Here is a 25,810-nt window from a genome sequence, read left to right as displayed (position 1 = left end):
CAATTTGTCCTGAGTAGGCTGATACTCTATATGTGGGGGTAAAACACTGTTTGGGCGCATGGCAGAGTTTGGAAGGGAAAGAGCACCATATGACTTTTTCAACTCAGAATTGGCTTGAATTGAGATCAGACGCAATGTTGCATTTGGAGAGCCCCTGATGTGCCCAAACAGTGGAAACCCCCAATTCTAACTCCAACCCGAATCCCAGCACACCCCTAACCCTAATCTCAGCCCTAACCCTAGCCCTAACCCAAGCCCTAAGCCTAGCCCTAACCCTAGCCCTAACCCTAACCCTAACCCTAGCCCTAACCCTAACCCTAGCCCTAACCCTAGCCCTAACCCTAACCCTAATGGAAAAATGGAAATAAATACATTTTTTTAATTTTATTATTTTTCCCTAACTAAGGGGGTGATAACGGGGGGTTTGATTTACTATTTATGGCGGTTTTTATTTTTGGCAGCTGTCGCACGCTAAAAGACGCTTTTTATTGTAAAAATAGTTTTTTCATCACCACATATTGAGAGCTATAATTTTTCCGTATTTTGACCCACCGAGTCATGTGAGGTCTTATTTTTTGCGGGACGAGTTGACATTTTTATTGGTACCATTTTCGGGCACGTGACATTTTTTGATCGCTTTTTATTCCGATTTATGGGACGCAGAATGAACAAAAACCAGCGTTTCATGAATTTCTTTTGGGGGAGTGCGTTTACACCGTTCCGCGTGCGGTAAAATTGATAAAGCGGTTTTATTCTTCGGGTCAGTGCGGTTACAGCGATACCTCATTTAGCTCGTTTTTTTATGTTTTGTCGGTTTTATGCAATGAAAACTATTTTATATAAAAAATAATTATTTTTGCATCGCTTTATTCTGCGAGCTATAACTTTTAAATTTTTTCGCTGATGATGCTGTGTGGCGGCTCGTTTTTTGTGGGATAAGATGACGTTTTCAGTGGTACCATGGATATTTATATGCGTCTTTTTGATCGCGCGTTATTACACTTTTTGTTTGGCGGTATGATAATAAATCATTATTTTTTGCTTCGTTTTTTATTTTTATTTTTAAGGGGTTGACTAAAGGGGTTAACTAATAGGACAGTTTTATAGGGCGGGTCGTTACGGACGCGGCGATACCTAATATGTGTACTTTTATTGTTTTGGGTTTTTTTATTTTCAAAAAATGAATTTATTGGGGAATATTTTTTTTTTTTTACTAATTTATTTGGCGATTTTTTTAAAATTATTTTTACACTTTTTTTAAATTTTTTTTTTACTTTATTACATAGTCCCAGGTGGGACATCACTGTCCTGTGACAGATCGCTGATCTGTCACATCACAGATCACTGTGACAGATGAGCAATCTGTCACAGGCATTAAAGAAGACTTCCTCTTGCCTGCGCTTTGCAGGCACTGAGGAAGCCAGCTTCCTGCAGGCCCCCGATGGCCCCCGTCGCCATCTTGGATTCGGGGGCCTGGAGGAAAGGAGCCCCCCGCAGCAGCGCTACACATTGCGCTGCCGTGGGGGGCTCAGGGAAGCACGGAGGGAGCCCCCTCCCTGCCGATGCTTCCCTTTAACTCCCGTACTATCCTGTCCATGGGACCCGGGCCCCTATGCCCATGGACGGGATAGTACGTCTACCGCGATCAGCGGCGCCCACGTGGTGAGCGCCGCTGATCGTGGCCGGGTGTCAGCTGATTATCACAGCTGACACCCGGCACAATGTGTCAGGGGCAGTCACGGACCGCCCCCGACACGTTAACCCCTTGCACACCGCGATCAAACACGATCGCGGTGTACCGGGAGTTAAAGGGAAGCATCGGCAGGGAGGGGGCTCCCTCCGTGCTTCCCTGAGCCCCCCACGGCAGCGCAATTTGCAGCGCTGCTGCGGGGGGCTCCTTCCCTCCAGGCCCCCGAATCCAAGATTATCAATGCCTGTGACAGATTGCTCATCTGTCACAGTGATCTGTGATGTGACAGATCAGCGATCTGTCACAGGACAGTGATGTCCCACCTGGGACTATGTAATAAAGTAAAAAAAAAATAAAAAAAAAGTGTAAAAATAATTTTTAAAAAATCGCCAAATAAATTAGTAAAAAAAAAAAAAAAAATTCCCCAATAAATTCATTTTTTGAAAATAAAAAAAAACCAAAACAATAAAAGTACACATATTAGGTATCGCCGCGTCCGTAAAGACCCGCCCTATAAAACTGTCCCATTAATTAACCCCTTTAGTGAACCCCTTAAAAAATAAAAGTAAAAAACGAAGCAAAAAATAATGATTTATTATCATACCGCCAAACAAAAAGTGTAATAACGCGCGATCAAAAAGACGCATATAAATATCCATGGTACCGCTGAAAACGTCATCTTGTCCCGCAAAAAACGAGCTGCCACACAGCATCATCAGCAAAAAAATAAAAAAGTTATAGCTCGCAGAATAAAGCGATGCAAAAATAATTATTTTTTATATAAAATAGTTTTCATTGCATAAAACCGACAAAACATAAAAAAACGAGCTAAATGAGGTATCGCTGTAACCGCACTGACCCGAAGAATAAAACCGCTTTATCAATTTTACCGCATGCGGAACTGTGTAAACGCACTCCCCCAAAAGAAATTCATGAAACGCTGGTTTTTGTTCATTCTGCGTCCCAAAAATCGGAATTAAAAGCGATCAAAAAATGTCATGTGCCCGAAAATGGTACCAATAAAAACGTCAACTCGTCCCGCATAAAATAAGACCTCACATGACTTGGTGGGTCAAAATACGGAAAAATTATAGCTCTCAATATGTGGTGATGCAAAAACTATTTTTACAATAAAAAGCGTCTTTTAGCGTGAAACAGCTGCCAAAAATAAAAACCGCCATAAATATTAAATCAAACCCCCCGTTATCACCCCCTTAGTTAGGGAAAAATAATAAAATTAAAAAAATGTATTTATTTCCATTTTTCCATTAGGGTTAGGGTTAGGGCTAGGGTTAGGGCTAGGGTTAGGGTTAGGGCTAGGGTTAGGGTTAGGGCTAGGGTTAGGGCTGAGATTAGGGTTAGGGGTGTGTTGGGGTTCGGGTTGGAGTTAGAATTGGGGGTTTCCACTGTTTGGGCACATCAGGGGCTCTCCAAATGCAACATTGCGTCTGATCTCAATTCCACCCAATTCTGAGTTGAAAAAGTCATATGGTGCTCTTTCCCTTCCAAGCTCTGCCATGCGCCAAAACAGTGTTTTACCCCCACATGTAGGGTATCAGCCTACTCAGGACAAATTGCAAAACAATTTTTGGGGTCCAATTTCTCCTGTTACTCTTAGGAAAATAAAAAATTGGGGGCAAAAATATCATTTTTGTGGAAAAAAATGATTTTTTTATTTTCACGTCCGAGCGTTATAAACTTCTGTGAAGCACTTGGGGGTTCAAAGTGCTCACCACACATCTAGATGAGTTCCGTGGGGGTGTCTAGTGTCCAAAATGGCCTCACTTGTGGGGAGTTTCAATAGTTTAGGTACATCAGGGGCTCTCCAAACGCACATGACACCCGCAGACCATTCCATCAAAGTCTGCATTCCAAAACGTCACTACTTCCCTTCCGACCCCTGACGTGTGTCCATACAGTAGTTTTCTCCCGCATATGGGGTGACAGCTTACTCAGGACAAATTGGACAACAACATTTGGCATTCAATTTCTCCTGTTACCCTTGGGAAAATAAAAAAATTGGGGACTAATTGATCATGTTTGTGGAAAAAATACGATTTTTTATTTTCAAGCCCGGGCGTTATAAACTTCTGTGAAGCAATGGGGGGTTCAAAGTGCTCACCACAAATCTAGATAAGTTCCTTGTGGGGTCTAGTTTACAAAATGGTGTCATGTGTGGGGGGTTTCCACTGTTTAGGAACATCAGGCGTTTTCCAATCGCGACATGGTGTCCGATCTCAATTCCAGCCAAAAACGTAAAATGGCGCTGCTTCCCTTCCGAGCTCTGCCATGCGCCCAAATAGTGGTTTACCCCCACATGTGGGGTATCAGCGTACTCAGGACAAATTGCACAATAACTTTTAGGGTGCTGTTACCCTTGGAAAAATAAGAATTAAGGGTGAAAAGATCATTTTTGTGGAAAAAATATGATTTTTTAATTGTACGGTTTTATGTTCTAAACTTCTGTGAAGCCCTTGGGGGTTCAAAGTTCTCACCACACATCTAGATAAGTTCCTTAGGGGGTCTAGTTTCCAAAATGGTGTCATTTGTGGGGGGGTTTCCACTGTTTAGGTACATCAGGGGTTTTCCAATTGCGACATGGTGTCCGATCTCAATTCCAGCCAAAAACGTCAAATGGCGCTGCTTCCCTTCCGAGCTCTGCCATGCGCCCAAATAGTGGTTTACCCCCACATGTGGGGTATCAGCGTACTCAGGACAAATTGCACAATAACTTTTAGGGTGCTGTTACCCTTGGAAAAATAAGAATTGAGGGTGAAAAGATCATTTTTGTGGAAAAAATATGATTTTTTAATTGTACCGCTGTATGTTATAAACTTCTGTAAAGCCCTTGTGGGTTCAAAGTTCTCACCACATATCTAGATAAGTTCCTTGGGGGGTCTAGTTTCCAAAATGGGGTCACTTGTAAAGGGTTTCCACTGTTTAGGTACATCAGGGACTCTCCAAACGTGACATGGCGTATGATTTGAATTCCAGCCAATTTTGCATTGAAAAAGTCAAACGGCGCTCCTTCCATTCTGAGCTCTGCCATGCGCCGAAACAGTCGTTCCCCCCCACAAATCAGGTATCATCGTACTCAGGACAAATTGCACAATAACTTTTGCAGTCCAATTTCTCCTGTTACCCTTGGTAAAATAAAAAAAATTGAACCTGAAGTATTTTTTTGTGAAAAAAAGTTAGATGTTCATTTTTTTTTAAATATTCAAAAAAATTCCTGTGACGCACCTAAAGGGTTAATAAACTTCTTGAATGTGGTTTTGAGCACCTTAAGGGGTGCAGTTTTTAGAATGGTGTCAGTTTTGGGTATTTTCTATCATATAGACCCCTCAAAGTGGCTTCAAATGTTATGTGGTCCTAAAAATAAAATGGTGTTGTAAAAATGAGAAATCGCTGGTCAAATTTTAACCCTTATAACTTCCTAACAAAAAAAAATTTTGGTTCCAAAATTGTGCTGATGTAAAGTAAACATGTGGGAAATGTTAGTTGTCAAGTTTTTTGTGTGCTGTATCTCTGTGATTTAAGGGCATAAAAATTCAAAGTTGGAAAATTGCAAAATTTTCAAAATTTTTGCTAAATTTCCCTTTTTTCACAAATAAACGCAAGTTATTTGAATGAAGTTTTACCTCTAACATGAAGTACAATATGTCACGAGAAAACAATGTCAGAATCACCGGGATCCATGGAAGCGTTCCAGAGTTATGACCTCATAAAGGGACAGTGGTCAGAATTGTAAAAATTGGCCCGGTCATGAACATGCAAACCACCCTTGGGGGTGAAGGGGTTAATCAGGATTATTCAGCCATTTCTAATGTAGGGTTTCAAAGAAAGTACACAAGACTCCTCAGGTCTAAGTGGCCTATTTAATAATGTATGCAATTGTCATTGTGAAATCAGGTGACAGATTCGATTTGAAGATACTTGTGATTGATTGGTACAGGCCGATTTTGCTTTCACGATTCTATAACTGGAACGCATGGGGTGATGTATATCATGTGTAAGTGGTGATGACAATGCTCTGGGTTCACTCCAATCTGCACATTGCTTATGTCAGAAGTAAGGCAGCACATCTAATCAGTCTCATTACCATCACTTTGTTTGTGTGCATGCTATTATTGATGATTTTCATTTTAGGATTATATGTTACTAATTGCGAAAATTGTTCTTGTTCTGGTGTTTACTCATAACATGCTCTAGTGACTGTAAAAGATCACTTTAGATACTCCAACACACATTGTTAAATCTAAACAACTCCTTGGACCAAAGGTTTATCCTTAAGGACCCTTTTACACAGGCCCATAACCAGCTGAACAAGCATGTATATTCTCTCATTCAGGACCCTTGTAAGTGTAAGCAGGTAGACTGGCTGCCCACACCCCACATTGAAGATATGTGTTTTGATATAATGCATTGCACTGTTTAAATGTGATTTTCACTGTTTGACAATTACACGTACTTGGGGAATACAAAGAGTTAATAGTTGGGACCATCACAGAATGGGAGAGGCTATTCCTGGTACTGGGTCAGATAGGGCCCAGCATTCTGCAGTGTAAGACCTAAGGTCAGACAGTTGGCAGACTGACATGCTATAGTGAGCTGTGTGGAAAGAGGGAAGACATCAGATAATACATCGAAAGGACCAAATAAATGTCACGGTCACACGGGCCGGAGTACTTGGTAGCCATGCAGGCAGTATATCAGGGATATCACAGTGGCGATTGCCCAGCACCGTGGCCCTGACCGGACAAGTGAAAGGGGAGTATTTACAGGGGATAATAATAGTTTATGGTTTTAACGTGACGCCAGCTGAGGTGTCTGGCCAGGGATGCTCAGCGCTGCATGTGGGTTCCCCAGAGAATAGATGGTAATGCAGCAAGGTGGATCACTCCCCTCAGCAGGGATGTGGGTTGTAGTGAGCAGTGCAGCAGAAAGAAACAAGGAGGTAAAGGAATTCATTCTTTACCTTTACTGATGATGGATGGCAAGCTGAATCCAGGGGTGCTGGTCACCAGGTCCAGGGTCCAGCCAGCCTGGAAGCAGCTGGAGTCCACTCTACTAAATGGGTAGAATAAGCCTTCCTTTCTATTCCCATCTGTTTGGAGATTCAACAGCTTATGGGCTGATCTGTGCTCCCTTCTTGTCTGCTCTGCAGCCACTCCATCCAGCATGCATTGCGAGCTCTTTGTACACTGTTCTCTCAGTCCCAACTCTGAGCCTTCTGTAATGGAGTACTGTTGGTGCTGCAAAGGTGGTCAGAGAACCTGCAGTCCCTCGGTATCCAGATTTTGCTCTCAGGATTTGCAATCCCTGGTAGCCAAGGACTCTGGTGTCCTGCTCTCGGTGTAATCCTAAGGTGAACCTTCAATATCTCCAACCCTGGAACTCCTGTCTCCACGTGCGTCTTCCTCCCTTCCCTTCCTCACACTACACTGTCCTCTCTCTCCTGCCCCCCAGCCAGAAGAGGCAATCTCCCTCAAAACTAGGTGCTTGTGCTCCCTCTTCTGGACAGGGTTAAGGCTTATTTATGGATGCGTGGTTTACCTAGTGTAGGGAGCTCCATTTACTTCCAGACATGATACCACCATCTGCTAGGGAGGCGATACCATTGTGGTGCCAGACTGCAGGGGCACCACATTCTCCCTAGTGAAACACAGTACGTCTCCGACGGTAAAGACATAAAATACAAGGTATTACCACTTAAAACATGTTCATAATAACAAATAACATTGCATAAAAAGATTAAAAAAATTATAAAAATGTTGAATAATGGGTTGGTGGATCGCAGACCCAAACCACCTTTTAATTTGAGGTATCGTCCCTGGGCGTGGCTAAAGGGCACGCAGATCATATCTGCATATTCTCTTCGGCCACGCCAGCAGTTTTTGAGGTCTCCTGAAAGTGCAAACTTTGGTCAAGGTGCAAGAGTTCCTGAATTGCACTTTGTTATCCTCGCCTGAAAACCAGCAGGAAAAGGCACCTTATGGGTGCAACTATTCACAGGTTAGTTCCTTGTCACCACATAGTCCTATGACCATACATGTCCATTCATATTCAACTCCAGTCAGGCTTATAAGTTCTTACAATAGTTTTTGTAGCCAACTAAGCATAGTGGTTACTGGGTCTCACATTAGTCCATGTGGGTCCAAATCCATTAGACAATTTTAAACAATGCTACATTAAAGCTTACTGTACTTTTACATAGTTTCAAGCTCTAGGGAAGTACTTTAAAAGTCGAATTTATAGTGACTAGGGGTATGTCCTTGTGTACTACTCTGGGATCTACGCAATACTGGGATACATGCTGACAGTACTACGGTAGGATTTACATAATACAGGAATACTGGATGATTTTATGCAACTTTTTGAACCTACCTAGGGTACGACAAGCTCAATGCTGGCAAGGGATGAGTTCTCTTGAGCTGAAAGCAGGCGAAGCATCTGTAGCTAGGGTTAACTGCTCTTCTTCAATGTCTCTGATGTTTCTGGCATTGTCAACTGCGGGTACGTTAGAACTGGCACTAGAATTGAGCGAAACGGGTCGAAAAAATTCAAAAGTAGCCGACTTTCACCAAAGTCGGGTTTCATGAAACGAAACCCGACCTTAGCATGAGGTCGGCCACGAGGTCGGCGACTTTAGCGCCAAAGTCGCGTTTCAAAAGATGCTTTAGCGCCCTTTTTGAGCCAATCAGGAAGAACGGACACTGTGGGCAACGTGATGACATAGGCAGCGGTCACCACCATCTTGGAGAAGGGCATGCAAGTGATTGACTTGCTTTGTGGGGCGTCACAGGGGGTATAAAAGGGCGGGGACGCCGACTGCCATGTTACTCATGCTGATCTCAGAATAGGGAGAGCTGCTGCAGCTGCTGATTCTGTAGGGAGAGCGTTAGGAAGGCAAAAAGAAAAAAAAAACTGCTTCTGCTGCTAGTGCTTTTCACTGTAGCTACTGTACAGTGAAAGGTGAAGATTTTTGCTTTTGTGCAGCAGCGCTGGTGGTGATTAGCCTGCCTTTTAAGGCTAGCTGCATTGCTGTGTGCACACTGGTGTTCAAACTGCTTTTTTAAAAGCAATCAAACTTGTATTGTTTTGTCCTGGTGAGGTAGTGAGCGTTCATTTTTTCACACACCGTACAGCGGTGTACGCTCCTCACACAGTACCGTGTAGCAGCTGTTATCACGGCCAAATTGAAGCTATCTACGTGTGTGACTCTGTAAGGAAAAGTCGAGGAGTATGTCTGTTCTTACAGACCTACACCTTATAGTTTTGTCCGTTTTTCAAACAGTTTAGTATATTTGCTGTTTGATTACATTCAAAACTAGAGAGAGACAGCGTGTATCAGTTCGAATACAAAAACACGGAGCTTGACAATTTTACATACACCGTACAGTGGTGTACGTGCACGCTCCTCTCTCAGTACCGTGTAACGGCTGTTATCACGGCCAAATTGAAGCTATCTAAGTGTGTGACTCTGTAAGGAAAAGCCGACGAGTTTGTCTGTTCTTACAGACCTACATTCTAGGGAGATTCCAATTCTGCCCAATTCTATATACACCTTGTAGTTTGTCATACACTAGGCAATTTCTGCCTGTCACATTGCAGTGTAATATAAACAGGGCCTGACAGAATCCAACTGTGTCCTGAATTCTAGAGAGATTCCAATTCTCCACAGTCCTCTATACACCTTTCTTACACCATCCAGAATCTGCCTGTCACATTGCAGTGTAATATAAACAGGGCCTGACAGAATCCAACTGTGTCCTGAAGTCTAGAGAGATTCAAATTCTCCCCACTCCTATATACACCTTGTACCTTGTTTTACAGTACCATATAGTTGGTGGTTTTTTGGGTACATTTTCCCCAAAAATGAGGAAGTGTGGTGGAAGAGTCCGTGAAAGTGGGCGGGGGTTGGCAACTGGTAATGATGGTGTTGGTGTTGGTAGTGGATCTGTTGGTAGTGGCAAAAGCAAAATAGCACCTAATGCAGGAGGTGTTGAGCCTGTGTCATCATCTGGCTCCACAAGGCCTCAAAGGTTCCCTTTTCTGGGAGTAGGTAAACAGCTTTTAAAGCCGGAGCTTCAAGAACAAGTTTCGGCTTACATTGCTGACTCAGCCTCCAGCTCTATCACCTCCTCTTCTGAAGTTTAAAAAAATAAAAGCACTGAGTCATCATTGGAGGCTCAAGGTCATGAACCACACCTTTCCTTGTGTCCTTCACCCCAACCAAAATTGAAGGATGCGGCAGGCCACACTACAGATTACTCCATGGAGCTGTTTTCGCATACCATGCACTGATGCACAGCCACTGATAGATGATTCTGCTGGTACATTCACTCAGAGCACTACATTGTCCTCACAGTGTACTGAGGCAGAATCTGACCCTGATGAAACTCAGGTGCCCCTTCCCGCATACTATACCACCATACATGGTGACACAGAGGAAGGTGCACATGACATTGAAGAGGAGATGATGGATGATCCAGTTGTTGACCCAGATTGGCATCCATTGGGGGAAGAGGGTGCCGCTGCCAATAGCTCAGAAGAGGAGGAGGAGCATCCGCAGCGAGCATCGACATCACAACAGCTGTTATCTGGCAGCCCCGGAGCAGTCCAAAAACAGGTTACAAAAACCAAAAGAGTTGCAGGACAGTTTGGCCAGACGGTGAAAATAGCACAGCGTGCAAGGCCTCAAAATGTATTCCATAGTAGGAAAAGTGCAGTGTGGCACTTTTTTGAACAAATTCCTAATGATCAGGCAAAGGTTATATGTAAGAAGTGCGCAAAGACCTTTAGCCGAGGGAAAAATCTGAGAAATTTGAATACCAGTTGCATGCTAAGACATTTAACCACCATGCACTTGCAAGCGTGGACGGACTACCAAAACTCACGTACCACATGTGCAACTGCTCCCAAAGAAGGTAGTCAGCAACACTACATTGTTTCCCCCACTGTAAGCCCACTGGTTAGCACACCACCAGCAGCAAATGTTGAGTTGTCGTCGCAAGGGCAAATCAGTCAAGGAATCACACTGTTTTTGCAACAAAAGACTGAATGTAGGCCATTAGAAAGAACACCAACTCCATCACCATCATCAACCCTCTCTCAGTCCGCCATGTCCACCGCTAGTTCGACCATATGCAGCTCTCAAGTCTAGCTCACCCTACCAGAGACTATGAGTAGGACAAGAAAGTACTCATCCTCTCATCCGCGTACACTGGGTTTGAACGCCCACATTGCAAAACTAATCTCGTTAGAGATGATGCCCTATCGGTTGGTTGAAAGCGCAGCTTTCCGCGAACTCATGGCCTGCTCAGTACCAAGCTATGACCTACCCAGTCGCCACTTCTTTTCTCGCATAGCCATCCCAGCCCTCCACCTTCATGTGAAAGACCGCATTGTACATGCACTCAAGCAATCAGTGAGTGGAAAGGTGCACCTCACAACTGATGCATGGTCCAGTAGGCATGGCCAGGGCCGTTACGTGTCCATCACTGCGCACTGGGTTAATGTGGTGGATGCAGGGTCCACAGGGGACAGCGGTGGTGGGACAGTGCTGCCTAGCCCACGGTATAGGAAACAGTTGGCTGTAGGCGTTCGACCCTCCTCCTCCTCCTCCAGAAGCGAAAGCTCGTCCACAGAACGCAGTCGCACGAGCACTCCATCCGCAGCTGCCAGTGTTGCACATGAGGTGTCCCCCTATCAACCAGCTAGTGGAAAGCTGTGTTGAAGATGATGTGTTTGGGAGACAGACACACCACGGAGGTACTGGCCGACTACTTTCAGCGACAAACTGAGTCATGGCTGGGCAGTGTACATCTTGAGGCAGGCAAGGTAGTTAGTGATAACGGCCGGAATTTTGTGGCAGCTATAGCCCTTTCAAAACTCAGACACATACCTTGCTTGGCTCACACCTTGAACCTGGTGGTGCAGTGCTTCCTCAATAATTATCCGGAGTTGACAGGCCTGCTCCAGAAGGCCCGAAGACTGTGCTCGCACATCCGCCGGTCGCCGGTACACTCCAGTCGTATGCAGAAGCTGCAGCGATTGCTCCACCTTCCCAAGCACCGCCTAATTATCGACGTTGCAACAAGGTGGAACTCCACACTGCACATGGTTGAGCCGGTGTGCGAACAGAGGCAGGCCATAATGCATTTGTGGGAGGATACACGGGCAGGCACTTTGAGGGCAGACATGGAGTTGACAGGTGTGCAGTGGTCGAAGCTGAAAGACCTCTGTAAAGTCCTTCAGTGTTATGAGGAATGCACACGGCAGGTAAGCGCAGACGAAGCCATCATAAGCATGAGCATCCCACTTATGCGTCTGGTCATGCAAACTTTGACGCACATTAAGGAGCAGGCGTCTGCAGCCGAGGGTGATGAGGAAGAGGAGGAGGGAAGCCTTGATGACAGTTAGCCATTGTCTTCTCCGGGAACTCTCCTGGACGAGGTGGAGGAAGAAGAGGAAGAGGAGGAGGAGGATGATGATGGAGAGGATTATTTAGGGGAGGAGGATGCTTCTCGTGGGGCAAGAGAAAATATTGGCGTGGCAAGGTCTGGTACAGGGTTTGTGCGTGACTGGAGGGATGTGGATTTGCCAGAAAGTGCTCCTCCAACCAGCACTCGCAGTGCATCATTGACACCGGGAACATTGGCCCACATGTCAGATTATGCCTTGCAGATCCTAAAAAGGGACCCCCGCATTGCCAAAATGATGAACGATGACGAATACTGGTTGGCCAGGATCCTGGATCCACGCTATAAAGGCAAATTCCAAAACATCATGCCACAGGAGAACCTTGGCCTAATATTGGCTAACAAACTAGCAACTCTGGTAAACCGGTTGGTTGAGGCATTCCCAGCACACAGCAGTGGTGATGGTTCTCACACAAGCCGTAGGGGCCGGGGGAAGCTTGGAAGAGGTGTTGGTGGTGCACACATCAGAAGAGGCGTTGGAAACAGGGGTTTCATGACCATGTTGTGGACTCATTTTTCAAGTCCCGCTCACACGAGCGGTAATACTGCATCGATTGAAAGTGACAGGAGACAGCACTTGTCAACTATGGTTACAAACTACTTCTCGTCCCATATCGATGTTCTCCCTCACAGGTCATTCCCATTTGACTATTGGGCCACTAAACTGGACACCTGGCCTGAATTGGCACAATATGCCTTACAGGAGCTCGCTTGCCCAGCTGCAAGTGTGCTATCGGAAAGAGTCTTCAGTGCAGCTGGATCAATCCTGACAGAAAAAAGGACCCGTCTCTCGACCCAAAATGTGGATGATCTAACCTTTATTAAAATGAACCATGCATGGGTTTCCAAGGATTTTGTCACACCTTACCCTGATGACACATAGGTTGCCAGAAAAATGGCTTTCTTTGGTCCTCCTCTTCCTGGGACTTGACCAATTTCGCCTTTAGTAGCAACTGGGCTGCCTCCTCCCCCCAAAGGCAGGGGGCACCACCTAGTGCACGCAACTGTACGAGTGCCGTTGCCCTGGACAGGTGGGTGGGCTGACTCTTGGACGCAGGCACTGGCACAGGGTCCCTCATAGTGCAATCAAGTGTCTCTGATGGTGGGGACTGCCACTACAATTTTGGTGAACTGATAGAAGATGATGGTTAAGACGTAGCTATGCACTCTCCCGCTGGCCGGGCTCTAGCTTCAGATGATCAATGGCTTCCATTTCTTATGGACGTCGATTCACAATGAGATGCAGTGGTGGTTTCTCATCAGCTTTCACAGTTTTCCTACCCACAGACGTGGGACATTCCAGCGCACATTTTTAAATGTGCCCTCTCATGCCAATCCAATTGAATCGCCTACAGCCTGTGGCTTCTGTGTTTTGCACTCCAAAGTTACGTGACAGATCATGATAGGCAGTGAGCACCATGTTTACATCTCTCCCTGTGATCAAAATTGGATGGATATGAGTAATGGTGATGGGCTAAACGGTACTGCGATACAGCAACACTTTCTTCACAAAGAAAGGTTTTTGCTGTCTCCACACATTAATTAATTGAGGGCCAGCATCGCCTCTGAGAATTGTGACGGAAGTTTTTCCCGTGAATAGTAATTCCTAGATTTCTGCAATCACTAGACTTTATGTCAGTAATTGTATGCATCTCATTTCCTATTGTGGAGAGTCTGGACTTTCTTACTGAGACAGAAATATATATGAAGATTAAAAAATATCACCAAAAGTGTATACTGGTGGTCGCTTCAAATACGTTTCCTTTTTTCGACTTTTTAGATTGTTGTCTAATCCATACTGAGAACAAGGAGATTTTAAATGTTTAAACTATGCTATATATACCTGCTATCCAGTGATAATGTACCCTTTCTCAACTTTGTACAATCTGGTCAAATCCATACTGGACCTGAGAACGTCTGAGTCTGCCTCCAGATCTATAGACATATATTTTTAATGTGTAAACTATGCTATACATACCTGTTATCCAGTGATACGGTAACCTTTGTCACCTTTGTCCAATCACGTCTAATCCATACTGGGCCTGAGACCGTCTGAGCCTGCCTCCTGATCTATAGACATAGGTTTTTAATATGTAAACTATGGTATACATACCTGTTATCCAGTGATTCGGTACCCTTTCTCACCTTTGTCCAATCACGTCTAATCCATACTGGGCCTGAGACCGCCTGAGCCTGGCTCCTGATATATAGACATAGGTTTTTAATGTGTAAACTATGCTACATATATACGTGTTATCCGGTGAAACTGTACCCTTTATCAACTTTCTAGAATCTTGTCGAATCCATACTGGGCCTGAGAACGGCTGCCGAGCTGTTAAGCAAGCTACAGCACCTGTGGTTTGGACATGTAATTTTTTGCATTCTTTCAGGAATGCCGGTTATGCCTAATTCAGGAATTGCGGTTGACCTGCACTTACTGGGAAATCATCGTTCGTGGGGAATAATTGGAATCACAGATCCCCATCACTAACAGTGTTCAGCGGGTTATCTGTACCTGTAAGCGACAAAAGCTGGTCCTTTCAGTGTAGCACGCATGCAGCCCCGGACATGTAAGGCCATGATAGACCTGTTATTGCTCGATCTCGCGTGCCAGAACCTCGCGTATCCCTCTAGTAAGCTTGAAGCATACCGTGGGGGCATGCCGGAGTCTCATTCGTTAACGGAATAAAGCTGACAAATCGCTTGCACAACTACAAACGGGCATACCACACCACACACAGAATCGACAAAACTTTCAATGTGTGCATCTTTTCTTGAGGTGGCATGGTTGTGGTTTCCCGGGTGGAGTCCATTTAAGCCACAGGATCCACTCCTGGTGGTGCCCTTTTGGACATTCCTTTAAGGTTCAGCTTTGCAATCATACTGCCCCTGGAAAGCAAACACTTTGCCTTCATGGACGCTGTTTGGAGGTTCGTGGGAATAACGCCGCCCGATCGCCAGTTAGCATAATTTATTGATGGGAAGTCCGACGGTATATGATCGTGTTCGATTTCAGAATTTTTTTTTTTGGTTTGTATTTTACATGTTTTTTCCAGCCTTTCTTGACTTCATAAGGGCATGACAAGCCTATATCTGTGTCTCCTCCACCTCCTCCTTTTACTCCTCCACCTCTTTTCTAAATGTAGTTGCCCTTTTCCATATGTTAATTTTTGTCTTCTGAGCGTTTTTTCGGCTTTGGGACACCTTTTAAGGTGTTTTGTAATTGTTTGCTATGTGTTTGCATGAGTTTGTGTTTGCCTGCTATTGTTTTCAATGTGGTTCGACGAACATTCGACGAACTTGCCTCCTGTGCGACGAACCAAAACAGTAGTGGGGTGGCTCAACACTACTCCTGATATATAGACGTACATTGTTAATGTTTAAACTCTGCTATATATACCTGCTATCTGATGATACTGAACACTTTGTCTACTTTTTATATTCTTGTCTAATCCATACTGAGCCTGTGAGCGTCTCTGTGTGACTGATGGAATATATATGGAGATTGACAATTATCCTTTGACTGAATAGAGCTGTACGCTTCTGATACAGTGCCATATATCTGATGTTATTTTGTGTCTATTTGTGCTAAATTTTGAAGTTTGGTGGAAGAGGCCGCGGACGTGGGCGTGGGGGGGCCAGCTGGTGCTGATGGTGGTGGTGCATCTGTTGGTAGTGGCAAAAGAACAATAGCAGCTAAGGCAGGAGGTTTTGAGCCTGCGTCATGGTCTGTCTCCGGAACACCTGGAAGGCTACCTTTTCTGGGAGTAGGTTAACCGCGTTTAAAGCCGGAGCATGAGGAACTGGTTTGGGCTTACATTGCCGAAACAGACTCCAGCAAATATGCCCTCCTCTTCTGAAGTTTCAAAAAATGCAAGCCCTGAGTCGTCAAGTGCTGGCTCCTGGTCAGGAAGAACCCCTTTCCTTGTGTCCTGCACCCCCACCCAAAGTGAATGATGCAGCAGGCCACACTTCACATTAGTCCATGTAGCTCTTTCTATCATACCATGCCTGGGTTATCAAGTCAAATCGTGAATTCCCCAGTCCAAGATGAATCTGACATGGAGTGTGGGTGAAAAAACAACGAAAAACACCAAGGAAATGTCCAAATTTTATTTTTTGATAATTATCATATATATAAGTTAATAAACTATGTATAAAATAAAATAAGGGGGCAAATGCCATAAAAGGCACTACTGGGAACCAAAATTTATGATAATACAAGGATATACTGTATATATATACACAGGTACAGTATATGAAAAAATAATTAAAATTAATAAATATAAATATATAGAGTGACCGTGTTATAATATACTCCCAAATTCATATTGATAAAGTGCATAGTATAAAAAATGCATAATATAGTGCAGCAAAAAGGTGTTCAACAAAATATATAAAAAATCATATGTATAAAAATGAATAAATAGTGCAGCAATGCATATAATGCAGCAAAAAAGATTGTGTGGCAAAGAATATAAAGTTATATATAAAATTAAATAGATAGTGCAACAAAGAATATAAAACATAAAAGAGCAATCTGTAGCTCTAATGCACAATGGGATGTGTCACGGTGGTGGTGACCCGTTCCGTGGCCCTGGTCGTCCATGCAAAGGGGTTAATTACGTTTATAGGTGAATGATACGTGACGCCATCTGTTGTTTCTGATTAGGTTGACCAGCGCTGCAGTGTCGCTTCTCTGGGACAGATGTTGTGGTGCAGCTAAGATGTAGAAGCCCTGCACAGGTAGGGCCGTAGTCGCAGGGCAGATGAAAGAGTTGGTAGATGGTGTGCAGTGCAGGATGTAGCAGAGCCGTGTGCCAGGCGCAGGAGAAAGATGACAGACACAGTCGTGCAGTTCCTTTACCTGTACTTAGTAAGTGCCGTCCAGGACCCAGAATACAGATTGAGGATTTGGTCAGCCTGGAAGCCAATTTGGAATTCTCTCTCTGCAGATAGGTAGTGTGGCCTCCGTTCTAGCGCTTATCTGAGGTACTCGCAGTGCTGAGTTCAATTAAGTTCCCCCTGTTGACTCTCTTTTGGAACTTTCTCGTATGGCAGGCAGCCGTAGCCTTTTCCTTCTGGCTCCCACACGTCACTGCTGGGGCCTCCGAGCCTTAGTTGTGTACAGAGCGTTTACAACTGCTACTTCCTCCGGTTTCGGCTGCAGGAACGTCAGTGTCCCTACAAACTCGGAAACCGGAATCCGGACCATGCGCTCCAGCTTGGAGTGAGCCTTAAAGCTGAGTTCACACATGGCGTTTTTTTCACGTTTCCGCGGCGGTTTTAACCGTGCGATTTTGCCGCGAAAACGCGAAAAATAAGCATCCCATGCATTCCTATGGGATTCCGCAATGCTGTGCTGATGCTGCGGTTTTTACCACGGCGGAATCGCTTAGCGGTAAAAACCGCAGCATGCTCATTATTTTGCGGAATCGCGGCGATCCCGCACCCATAGGAATGCATTGTTCCGCTTACATCCCGCATGTGGCTGTGCACACCATGCGAAAAGTAAGCAGAACATTTGCGGATGGTACCCACGGTCCGGAGAAGAGGAGACTGTCCTCTGGGCTTTGGGTACCATATCCCTGTAAAAAATAGAATTTAAAATAAAAAATATTATTATTCTCACCTTCCGACGTCCCACGCAGTCTTCTCAGTAATCCTTTGCGAAAATGCCCGCGATGGCATCCGTTCTCGCGGGATCGTGAAGTCTCGCGGTCATTCGTGCGACGTCATTGCGAATTATCGCGAGACGTCGCGATCCCGCGACAACGGACGCCATCGCGGACATTTTCGCAAAGGATTACTGGGAAGACTGCGCGGGACGTCAGAAGGTAAGAATAACACCATTTTTTATTTTTTTTTACTTTTTATCTTTTACTATTGATGCTGCATAGGCGGCCTCAGTAGTAAAAATACGGTCACACTCGTCAAACACTATGTTTGACGAGTGTGACCAACCTGTCAATCAGTTCTCCAAGCGATGCTACAGATCGCTTGGAAAACGCTAGCATTTTGCAAGCTAATTACGCTTGCAAAATGCTAGTTTTTCCGCGGGAAAATCGCGGGAATTTAAAATGTGATTTTCCCGTGGAATGGAATTCCGGAATTCTCGCGGTAATTTCCGCGAGAGTTCCGGTACGTGTGAACTCAGCCTAACTCTGCTCACCCTCCAGCTCCCCTTCTCACGTCCACACACTTCCCCTTCCCTTCACAGACTGCCCTAACTTACCTCCTCCCGACCACAGAGATCAGCTCCTGAGCAGTCAGGTTCAGAGCTCTCCCTTCTGGCCTGGAGTGGGAAATGTGTTGTGTGTTGGTTTAACTGCTAGAGAGATCCTTCGTTGCTCCCAAGCATGACATCACACTCCCTAGGAGGAAGGTAATGCCACTGTGGCGACTGTACTCCTGGGGGCGCCACAAGTGCATTGATGCCCAGCCACTGCTAGATGATTCTGCTGGTACATTGACCCAGACCACTACATTCCCCTCGCACTCTACACAGCCAGAATCTGACCCTGATGAAACTCAGGTTACCCTTTCCATATACTGTACCACCTTACACGGTGACAAAGAGGAAGGTGCAGATGAAAGTGCAGGTTCGGCCCACCTGCCGTCAGACACACCGCCGTACTATGAGGCGCCCTGTGCCAGTGCCGTCGCCAACAAGTGGGCCGCCCCCTGCTTGCTCAGGATCACAGCACTTGCAAAGTTAAAATACTTACCTCTCCCTGCTCCACTGCCATGACGTCTTCCGTGTTTTCTGACAGTGATATTCTGATCAGAGAGCGCAATGACATCACGTCTGTACGCCCAGACTAGTACAGGGATTCCCTAACGAGGAGACTTATTTGAGGAGACTTATTTAATTGTTTTCAATGTTGGGACAGCAATTTTTGGGGAGCACTATACTCTGGAGAATGATATATGGGGCCCACCAAACACTGGAGCATTCCAAAGGTGGACATCAGACACTGGAACAGCATTTACAGGGCCCATTATACACTAGAGCATTAGAAATGGGGCCCATTATATATGGAGCATTATTTGGGCCCATCAGACAGTGCAGCTTCATCCATGGGGACCAACATATACTGTAGCATTATGTGGAGCTCATCATATACTGTTTCAAACATTATATGGGACCAATGATTCTATATGGAGAAATATATGGGCCTCATTACTCTGTATAGCGCACTATGTGGTGGCCATAATACTGTATGGAGTAATATACTGTCCGTTTTTTGAGCTATTGGAGAATTTAAAATGGATATCAGTCATGAGATGTAAAAAGTGAAGTATTTTTCATTGTACTATACCGCTATTTCTCTGCCGTTATCGGAGCATCATGAGTTGTGCTATGTGTTAAAGGGACGCTCTTTGGCCCAGGGCACATGAAAAGCTGGAACCAGCCCTTCCCCCCCACAAATTTAGTTAAATAACCCCCATTTTTCAGTGCGTAACTAGTATTATGAAGTAAATTAAGGTTGAAATGCTTCAGTAATAAGAATTGATGTTTTAGGCATTCAAAAGGGCACTGTAGGTGTGTTTCCTGTCCTCCACTCCCTGCCGACTTTGCTTCCCCATTGACTTGCATTGGGTTTCGTGTTTCAGTCGGCCTTCGACTTGTCACGATAATCGGCCGATTTCGTTCGACCCGACTTTTGCGAAAGTCGGGTTTCATGAAACCCGACTCGACTCGAAAAAAGGCAAAGTCGCTCATCTCTAACTGGCACTACTACTGCATTGTTGACTTGTGTCTAGGACTTGGGAAATTCACTTAAGATTGTGCGAACCTTTGTTTTAAGGGCATGTCACACTAAGAGATATAGCTAGCAATATCGCTATAACTAGTGACGTTATAGAGATATTGCTAGCGATATCGCTGTGTCTGATACTTACCTACAACCCGCTCCCCCTCTGCTTATCGCTGATCGCGCGAGAACGTCCTGGACTGTTTCTCATCATCAGCTTCCTGCGGCGCTTCCTGCTGTGACGACGAGCGACGCGTGGAGCCGGGCGGGAGGACGCAGGATCGTCTGGTGTGACAGGTAAGTAGCGACCCCCGTCCCCAGCAATGTCGCTAGTGAGATCTGCCTGTGTGGCAGCTCACTAGCGACCACTTAGTGATGCACCAGCGATCCTGACCACGTCATATCGCTGGTCGGGATCGCGGGTGCATCGCTAAGTGTGACAGTACCTTTAGTCTCTTCCATTTGCTGAGGAACTTCTGGACTTCCATCTTTCTTGCGCAATTGAATTGGGCAAACTTTCAGGTGGTCTCTGGATACAGTAACAGACATTTTTCCTCTGTCCTTGGTGACGAGGATCACCTTTCTGTTGACAAAATTAGATGGTAGGACTGTGTAGGGCTCATCCTCCCACTGATCGTCTAGCATATGTGCTCTTGTTTTTGCTGGGCTTGCAACAGATTTTCTTTTACACACTGCTGGACTTTGCGGTACTGTAGTTGCCTCTCAGTATTCTAGTCTGTGTCTGGATAGCTAGGTATGCTTTCTGGTGTTAGGACACCCATTTCCAGGTCGATGGGGAGTTTACCTAGTCTTGCTCGCATCAAGTAAGCTGGGGCGAAGTTAGTCGATTTTGTAGGGGTGTGGTTATACATCTCGACTAGGTCTGACAACTTCTCAGGCCATTGGTTGCGCTCTTCTAGAGGTAAGATCTTTAGAAAGTCGATCACCAGCTGATGCATTTTTTCGCATAGGCCGTTATCTTGCGGATGGTATGGTGTTGTCCGGATCTTCTCACAGCCATCCGGACCGCTGGTTTATAACCGCTGCTTGGATTATCGCTGTGTGCGCTGGAGGCTCTGGCTTGTTTCTGCATGTCCGCGGTGTTGGATGGTGACTCTTTGCACAATCCCTTGAAGTCATACAGTGAAGAGCTGGGGAGGAGCAGGCTTGTAAATGGATCGCCAAGCTAGCCTGCTCTCCATCTGGCTGCAACTGGAGCTCTGCGCTATGGCCGTACTACTCACTAAAGGAGAAATCAGATGCTACTGGGACGCTCCACACTGTGTTACAACTGGATACATGTGTAAATCAGAACTGAATGCCTGCTTTTCCAGTCTACTTGACCCACAGAACACCAAGTCACCTCTCACACATGGCTGCCTGGACTCTATTTCTAAGACAACAGAAAAGTGCAAAGCCGTCGAAGACAAGAGTGGGCCACTGTGCTCAAACTGGAGTGTTGACACGAGGATATGTGAAATTATAGAGGTCTTCATGGTGTTCTCTCCCACCCCAAGAGTGAAACATCAGGCATGGGTAGCAAATACCAACATGAAAGCACAAGGAACCTCATCACAAAGGTTCAAGAGTTGACTTCGTCCAAAGAACAGTGGTTTAGAGCATCTATCATAGAATCATAGAATCGTAGAGTTGGAAGGGACCTCCTGGGCCATCTGGTCCAACCCCCTGCTCAAAGCAGGATTTGCTAAATCATCCCAGTCAGATGTCTGTCCAGCCTCTGTTTGAAGACATCCATTGAAGGAGAACTCACCACTTCTCGTGGCAGCTTGTTCCACTCATTGATCACTCTAACTGTCAAAAAGTTTTTTCTAATATCTAATCTGTGTCTCCTCCCATTCAGTTTCATCCCATTGCTTCTAGTCTTTCCTTGTGCAAATGAGAATAAAGTTGATCCTTCTACAATGTGACAGCCCTTTAGATATTTGTAGACAGCTATTAAGTCTCCTCTCAGTCTTCTCTTTTGCAAACTAAACAATCCCAAATCCTGCAACCTTTCCTCATAAGACAGGGTTTGCAGACCGGTCACCATTCTGGTTGCTCTTTTCTGAACTTGCTCCAGTTGGTTGATGTCTTTTTTAAAATGTGGTGCCCAAAACTGGACACAATATTCCAGATGAGGTCTCACCAAAGAGGAGTAGAGGGAAATAATGACTTCACGTGATCTAGACTGTATGCTTCTGTTAATACATCCTAGAATTGCATTTGCTTTTTTTGCTGCTGCATCACACTGTTGACTCATATTCAGTCTGTGATCTATTAGTATACCCAAGTCTTTTTCACATGTGCTCTTGCTTAGGCCTATTCCTCCCATTCTGTATATGCTTTTTTCATTTTTATTGCCCAGATGTAGTACTTTGCATTTTTCCCTGTTAAAAACCATTCTGTTAGTTGCTACCCACTTCTCCAGTTTATTTATATCTTTTTGAATCCTCTCTCTCTCTTCTCTAGTATTAGCTATCCCTCCTAGCTTTGTGTCATCAGCAAATTTAATGAGTTTACCCTCAATTCCTTCATCTAAATCGTTGATAAAGATGTTGAACAATACAGGGCCCAGGACAGAGCCCTGTGGTACCCCACTTGAGACATTCTTCCAACTGGATGTGCAGCCATTTACGACCACTCTTTGGGTCCGATCACTAAGCCAGTTATGAATCCACCTAACAGTTGCCTTGCCCATTCCATACTTAGTCATTTTTTCAATAAGGATTGTATGAGATACTTTGTCAAATGCTTTGCTGAAGTCAAGATATACTATATCTACAGCATTTCCTTGATCCACCCAATCAGTGATTCCGTCATAGAAGGAAATTAAGTTAGTCTGACATGACTTACTAGTTACAAACCCATGCTGACTCTGTTTAATCACTTCATTCTTATCCAGGTACTGACATACATGTTGTTTAATAATTTGTTCAAAGATCTTTCCTGGTATAGAAGTCAGACTCACCGGCCTATAGTTGCCTGGGTCCACCTTCTTCCCCTTTTTGAAGATAGGAACAACATTTGCTCTTCTCCAGTCTTCTGGGACTTCTCCTGTTCTCCAAGAATTTTCAAAGATTATGGAGAGGGGTTCAAAAATTTCTTCTGCTATCTCCTTCAGTACTCTGGGGTGTAATTCATCTGGACCTGGAGACTTGAATTCATTTAGGTTAGCTAAGTGTTTCCTCACTATCTTTCTGTTTATAGATATCCTGGATTCTTCTATTCCCTTAATAGGACAGTGAAGAGCAGTTGATGTCACATTTCCTTTCTGAGAGAAAACAGATGCAAAATAGGAATTTAAAAGTTCGGCCTTCTCAACATCCTGTCTTACCATTTCATCATTTTCATCCTGTAAAAATCCTATAGCATCTTTGACTTTTCTTTTACTTTTGACATATCCCCAAAATCCTTTATTATTGCTTTTGACATCTCTTGCAAGCCTCAATTCATTGTCAGCTTTAGTAATCTGATTTGTGCCCTGCAGGTTCTGCAGACAGCATTATATTCTTCTTTAGATATGCCTCCCTCTTTCAATTTTATAAACTTTTTTCTTCCTTTTTAGCATGTGCTTAAGTTCTGTGTTCATCCATCCTGGCTTCCTTAAATGCTTCCTATTCTTCCCTCTTTTCGGAATTGTTAACAATTGTGCTTTGAGAATTTCATTTTTCAAGATTTCCCATCCTTCCTGGACATTTTTGTCTTTAAGGATATCCAGCCATTGGATCCCTCCAATTCTCTTTCTGAATCCCTTAAAATCTGCCTTTCTGAAATCTAACCTTGACGTCTGAGTCTTCACAGGTCTTCCTCCTCTAGTTATCCAAAATTCTAAAATAGCATGGTCGCTACCTCCTAGGGTGCCAACCACTTTTACCTCCTCAACCATTTCCTCCCTGTTTATAAGGATTAGATCCAAGGTAGCAGTTCCCCTTGTTTTCTCCCCTACCTTTTGGAAGATAAAGTTGTCAGCAAGAGAAGATAAGAATTTCCTTGACCTGTTAGTTTTGCCTGAGAGAGATTCCCAACAAATGTCTGGATAGTTGAAATCTCCCATGACAACTATGTCATATTTTTGGGAGAACTTGGCCATTTGATGCATAAAGAGTTCATCCATATCTTCAGGTTGCACAGGCGGCCGGTAGTAAATGCCTACAATGGTGTCCTTTCCATTGTTCTGTCCTTGTATTCTTACCCAAACAGTTTCCACAGAACTCCCAGTCTCTGAAGCTTCAATCTCTGTGCAGATATATACGCGTTTCTAACATACAATGCGACACCTCCTCCTCGTTTATCAAGTCTGTTTCTTGCAAATAAGTTGTATCCTTCTAGTCTTGCATTCCAATCATGTGTATTGTCCCACCAAGTTTCAGTGATTCCAATGACATCATATTTCTTCTCCTGCGTTAGTAGTTCCAATTCTCCTTGTTTGTTGCCCATGCTTTGTGCATTAGTATAGAAACATTTTAGTTTGTGATTGGTTTCTCTTTCTCCAATATTTTTATTAATTAGATTCTTTTGTCTTTGTTCTTCCTTTCCACTTCTAACAGCAGAGTTCTCAATAGCATTTGTCAGGTGTATGGCTTTTTCTGGTCTTTTGCTTCCCTTCCCATGTTGTTCTAGTTTAAAGCTCTCCTTACAAGTGTAGCAAGACGACTTCCAAATACATGTTTTCCAGTCATCGCTGTGCCTGTAGCAGGGGGATTGATATTGGTTCTTCTTATAATGCTTGCTTTCCAGATGTTCCACAGAGAAAATAAAAGATTACAGGATCAGAGGCAACAGATACTCTCCAGACTGCACTACAGCTTTCATAGCCATATAAGGTGAATAATTCTTGGCAGACCTCTGCTTCGAAAGCCCGATTTCTGTCTGTCAATAACCAGGTCAGCAGAAATATTCTTGAAAGGCCTTTGCAGTTGTTCTTGCCATCTGCCATTGGAAAAAGTACTAGGAAGCAGATGATAGGCTTCAAGGGGGCTCTTTGGCTGTTGCGATCCTTTTTTCTGAGGTTACATGGGCTGCATTCTCTACACCACTTCTCTATTGACTGGCTCATTCCTGTCCAGAAGAAATGAGCACGGATAATGACTTCTATCTTCTTCCATCCAAAGTGCCCTGCTTGGTTGTGGTAGACTTCAAGGACAATTGGTACATCCTTTCTTGGGAACACGATCTGTCGCACCAACTCATGTGTATGGGAGTTGATAGTCATTCGGCACAGTTTGCTTTCATAGAAGAACAGCTTCTTCCTCTCTTTCCACAGCTCTAGGACTTCTGGTGGTGCATCAGGAGCTGGAGATGAGTTGGCAGCATCAAGCAGTTCCTTCCCCATGCAAACAGCCAGATCACTGCTCTGTGTCTCTGCCCAACCATAATGAGGTATCAGATTGAGGGAAACTTTTTGGACTGAATGCCTGTTATTCACACAGTGGATGCACTGGAAGCATACTGGTGATGGAATGCCGGTATCTCGATCTCTTCGAGGCCTACCAGGTCTTCTTCCAGGTCAGGTGGGTGCGGCATGCCATATAAGGCATCAGCGTTGGCATTTTTGTTACCAGCTCGATATTTGATGACGAATTCATAGTTGGGCAACCGAGCCATCCACCGTTGCTCTAAGGCACCGAGTTTTGCAGTCTCCAGATGCATCAGAGGGTTGTTGTCGGTGTAGATGGTGAACTTGGAAGAGGCGCGGTAGTGCTTGAACCTCTCAGTCAATGCCCAGACGATAGCTAGGAACTCCAACTTAAAGGAGCTGTAGTTGTCAGGATTTATTTCGGTAGGGTGAAGCTTCCTACTGGCATAGGTGATGAATTTCTCCTTGCCCTGCTGTTCGTGAGATAGAACCGCTCCTAGACCGACGTTGCTGGTATCGATGT

The 25,810-nt window shown here is 44.6% G+C and overlaps 1 pseudogene; it reads left to right on the top strand.

Annotated features, from left to right (window-relative positions):
- Positions 1-21,096: 21,096 nt before the first annotated feature.
- Positions 21,097-24,758, top strand: LOC141086657 (BMP and activin membrane-bound inhibitor homolog pseudogene; annotated as a pseudogene).
- The last annotated feature ends 1,052 nt before the right edge of the window (positions 24,759-25,810 follow it).

This window comes from Dendrobates tinctorius, unplaced genomic scaffold (assembly GCF_039654945.1).
Source record: "Dendrobates tinctorius isolate UK_male_01 unplaced genomic scaffold, ASM3965494v1 ptg000032l, whole genome shotgun sequence".
In the NCBI taxonomy this organism is placed as follows: domain Eukaryota; kingdom Metazoa; phylum Chordata; class Amphibia; order Anura; family Dendrobatidae; genus Dendrobates; species Dendrobates tinctorius.
Note: the sequence above shows the minus strand (reverse complement) of the source record. Positions and strands in the feature narration are given on the sequence as shown.